At 43.2% G+C, this 4,983-nt stretch overlaps 1 non-coding gene across 1 annotated transcript; it reads left to right on the plus strand.

Annotated features, from left to right (window-relative positions):
- The first annotated feature begins 4,316 nt into the window (after positions 1 to 4,316).
- On the plus strand, positions 4,317 to 4,403 carry trnap-agg (transfer RNA proline (anticodon AGG)). Its single transcript is given in 2 exon segments — positions 4,317 to 4,352; positions 4,368 to 4,403. It is a non-coding gene; the product is annotated as a tRNA-Pro (tRNA).
- The last annotated feature ends 580 nt before the right edge of the window (positions 4,404 to 4,983 follow it).

A 4,983-nucleotide genomic window follows, 5' to 3' on the forward strand; every position in this document is an offset into this window, starting at 1 on the left:
GAATCTACTACAGTTGGTGTTTATGTTCCTTGCAAGTTCACTCTCATACTCTATGTCTCGCCTCTTAATCAATCTCTTGGCACATTTTTACTGAATTCTAAATTGTCCACCATCCTCAGGCTTGCTACCTTTTCTGGCAACTTTGTATAACTCTTCTTTGAATTTAATACTATCCTTAATTTATTTTGTTAGCCATGGTTGGGTCAGTATCATTTTTGTGTTTTTACACCAGAAAGGAAAGTATAACTGTCGCACTTCATGCATTCGTTCCAGAAATGTTAGCTGTTGCCCATCCACCAACATGACGTTTATTGATTCTTCCCAATCTAGCACGGCCAATTCATTCCCCATACATTCATCGTTTCCTTTGCTTGGATTTAGGACCATAGATTCGGATTGGAATACTTCACTTTCCATCTTAATAAAGAATTCAATCATATTATTGCCACTCTTCCCGAAAGGACCCCGGTCAAAAAGATTGCTAAATAACCACTTCTCATTACATAATACCCAATATAGGATATTCTGTTCCCTAATAGGCTCCGAAAATACTGGGCTAAAAAAACATCTCATACACATGCCAGGAATCAATCGGCCATATTATTATTACTTTAATTTATATGCAGTTTAAAGTCACCTTCGATGATGGTAGTACCCTTGTTACATGCAGCTCCAATTTCCTGTTAATGTTATCCTCTACACTACCACAACTGTTTGGAGGCCTATAGACAACTCACACCAATCTTTTCTGCCCCTTCGTTGTCCTTCGTGCCACCCAGACTGAATCTACATCTTGACTTTCCGTGCTGTTAAACTTTCTCATTCTTGCGCTGATTTCATCCTTTACTAACAATGCCACACAACCCGCTCTTCCTTTCTGCCTGTCCTTCCGAAATACCGGATATTGTTTGATATTCAGTTCCCAACCCTGGTCACCGTGCAACCATATCTCTGTAATTGCAACGATATTGTATCCGTTTACATCTATTTGAGCTGTCAATTCTTCTACCTTATTACAGATGCTTCGTTCATTCAGATACAATGCTTTTAGATTTCTCAATTTAAATCGTAACATTATTTTGTACTATAGCCCTATTTATCTTATCGCTTTTTTTCTTACCAGGATCCTTTTTGTTAGTGCCCCCTGTTGTTTCTATGCTCTGTCCCTTCTTGACATAATGTGGTTACAATACAACAATCACTTTCCGGCATTGTTTCCTTTTCATTTCTCTTTAGCATTCTAGATTTCTCTGCAACACGACCTCCGCCCCCTCTCCGCGCGGCCCCACATCCCGAACCACACTCTGCTCTCCCCTTAATAGAACACGTTGCATAGGATTAGGACGAGGCATTTCAGACCAACCGACCTGTTATACAGGAACAGGTTGAGACTAAACAACCCCTCGAACCTGTTACATAGGACTCGGAGGATGACATTCCATCCCTCAACCTGTTGCACAGGAACAGGAGGAGTCATTCAGCCCCTCTAGCACATTACACAGGCGGAGGCCAATCATAATAGAATAATGGTTATGGCACTGGACTAGTAATCCAGTGCGAGAAAATCATAGCCCACCGCGAGAATAGAGCAATTTAAATTAAATTAAATACATCAGGAATTTTAAAAGTATTAGTAATGTTGACCATTGATGCAACACACCCATCTCGTTCGATGGTCTCCTTTAGTGAAGGAAATCTGCAGTCGTTACTGGTCTGGGCCTAAATGGGGCTCCAGATCCCGAGCAACATGGTTGACTCTGAACTGCCCTCTGAAATGGCCTAGCAAGAAACTCAGTTGCATAAGATGGCTAACCATTACCTTCACAAGGGCAATTAGGGAAAGGCAAAAATGGTTGCCCTTGCTAGCATTATCCACATGCTAGAATATATAAAAGAAATACTAGGATTGCTAGATTGTTAAACAGGAAAAAAAAGAACCGCAAGTCAGGTCAGAGAATGTCGAATCAGGAGACAACTAGATAAATGCATAGCTAGCTGGCTTCAAGACAGAAAGCAGAGTGTAGGGGTAAAAGTTAGCTTTCATAGTGGCAGATGGTGGCTAGTGCTGTTCCAGAAGGATCTGTGCTGGGACCACTGTTGTTTACAATTTATATTTAAGATTTAGACCTAGGAATCAAAAACATAATTTCTCAATTTGCGGATGACGCCAAATTAGTTGGATATTCAATACTGAGGATGACTGCAACAAATTCGGTCGCGCGAACCTGTTGCATAGATGAGGAGAAGGCAATGCCAAACCAACGAACCTGTTGCTCAGAAATAGTAGAAGGCAATTGAGCCCGTCCAGTCTGTTACACAAGAACAGGAGAAGGCCATTAAATCCTTGCTAGCGATGTCCACATGCTTGAATGAATAAAATGAAACCATAGTTTGTTACATGGGAACAAGAAGAGCTGGAAAGTGGGTTCAGGTTGGATAGGTATTTGTCGGACATTGCGGACACAGTGGGGCGAAGTGGCCTTATTCCAAGCTGAAAAGTTCCATCAGTCAATGACAAAACATCACTTTCAAACAGTAACATGATGATTCGGGTCTGAAAGAGCATCCGTTTTGGACGGCAGAGATTGATCCAGTTGCGACCCAACAAGTTCACTCTGTTTCTCTCTTCGCAGGTTTTTGCCTCGTCTGCTGAGTATATGCAGATTTTTCTGTTTTTAGCTCAGTTTATGCATCTATTTTAATTTTGGATTGATGCAACATTTGGCGGCTCGGTGGTGCACTGGATAGCACGTTGGCACTTCTAATCCATAGCATATTAAACATTTGTGGGTTCCACTCACACCAAAGTCAGTATTTGGGCTTGGGCTGCATAGTGAATTGTGCAGCAAAACAATACTTCAAAGAAGGCTAGCTGCGGTACCTGCGCTTTCTGTTGCACAAGTGGCTGCAGTCCTTCCCAATTATCATCTGAGTATTTTGCACACTAGCAGATGCAAGCAATCGTTACACACGGACAGGTGGAGGCCATTGTGTCCATTAACCCCTCAAACCAATTGCAAAGGGCAGGAGGAAGCCATTCAGCTTCTTGTGCCTGTTTTACACGAAATGTCGAACTCCATTCGGTCGCTCGAACTTTTGCATAGATGACGAGAAGGCAATGCCAAACCAACGAAGCTGTTGAGCAACAGTTTACTATCCTCCCTCCTTCCTGCCTGTCTATCACCAGTGGCTTCAACAACCGTCCCAGTCCTGCGTGGTCCTGAGACCCGCGCTCAATCACGCACAGCACAATTGCATTCAGGAATGATAGAAATCCCACTTTATTCTTCTGAAATGGAACTGCTGTTCGTGAAGGGCCATTCTACAGCTGTGTAAGAGGGATGTGCTTCCTGTCCAGGATCATTCGGTGTCTGTGTCAACGGGATGGTTGTCAGTTCCGGTTCATCAGTTGCCCCTTTAAAACGTATTTTCTCATTATCCGGATCATCCTGTACATTTAAAAAGGAGTGTGATTATCAGCTGTGATAACCGAATTGTTAAACTGTTGTGTTTCAAGCTACATTGACGTTGCCTGTGTCCGTGCACATCCATATCGCAGCGCATCTCTTCATTACTCAAAATATGCTCATGTTTTCCGATATCCACTCCTTGATAAAACCCTTGTCCCAAATTTGCTCTCAATATAAAAAACAACAAATTTGGTACCGACTGTAGCGGCCGCGTGGTCTAATGGATAAGGTGTCTGACTTCGATTGTAACTGTCATCTTATCAGAAGATTGCAAGTTCGAGTCCTGCAGCGGTCAGCAAACACGCCATATTCTTTGTTTTGATTCTGCCTCAAAACCAACCATCTCGGACAGTCACTCACCTGAAGTAAATGAAGGTTGTTTGCTTTAAGAAGCTAATGGCACATTTTCATCACTGTCGATCTGGTTGCACGGGCAAAACAAACGGTGAAGTAGACTTTCGTGCACATTATTTCTGTTTGAATGCAAAACGTAGGGGATGGATGTCTGACTTTGTAGTAAATAGGAGACAAGGTGAGTGAGAGGTTCAGGCAATGGACTGCTGATCCAGTATGCCCCCAGCTTCGTCGTTATTGTGTTAAACATTTTCCCCTCGTTTTTTTTCGTCAATACATTGAACCTCATTGCCAAATTCACCATTTACTGACAAGGATGCAGTCGTTGGGGAAGTAATGTCTCAAAAAATAATCACTTCATCAAAGGGAAAACATTTGCAGGACGATGGAGAGGTTGACTCATGTGATTGGTCTCTGAGAGTCAGCACAGGCACGATGGGCCGAATAGCAAACTAACGTCAGAATCTGAGAGCTACGTCCTTCACTGTCGGCGGCTCGTTGGTCTAGGGGTATGATTCTCGCTTAGGAGTTTAATAATTGAAAAGCGAGAGGTCCCGGGTTCAAATCCCAGACGAGCCCTGCCAACTTCTGGTCAAAAAAAACACTTCTCAGCCGGTCGACATGTGAGAAAACTGACATGTTTCAAATTAAAACGTGTGATTGCACTCCGTTGTTCACACAGCGTCCAAAAATCCTGGAGATTCCCAGGAGCAAAGTGAAACTCACCGAACTGAGTAAAGTTCATGTATCTCAGATGTACTCGGCTCTGTGTCTCATTGGACAACCTAAACCCGGGTTTGATTCCGGCCAATACTTGATCAGCATATCATCCTTCCTGCACGCATGAGCTCACCTCCATTGGGATGAGCATACATTCAGCATCAATCTCAACGTCAACGTGAAACAGACTCTGCCCTGAATATGAGTGCGTCCTGTTTCTCTCGCGCTGAAAAGATGTGAGAATCTGGCTTTGGATTTAGTCCCTTTGCTGCCGAATTTAAACCGTACAGGAAATCAATCCGGGGTGGCCAACCTGCTTGGTCTGATTAAAAGGCCTTCAAACCCGACATTCCAGGCAGGTTATAGTGTTCTGGCCTCAACATTCGGTTCAACGTATCGGATCATAAGCACCGCTCCCATTGTCTGCTAATGGTTCTGC

This window comes from Pristiophorus japonicus, unplaced genomic scaffold (assembly GCF_044704955.1).
Source record: "Pristiophorus japonicus isolate sPriJap1 unplaced genomic scaffold, sPriJap1.hap1 HAP1_SCAFFOLD_71, whole genome shotgun sequence".
Classification (NCBI taxonomy): domain Eukaryota; kingdom Metazoa; phylum Chordata; class Chondrichthyes; family Pristiophoridae; genus Pristiophorus; species Pristiophorus japonicus.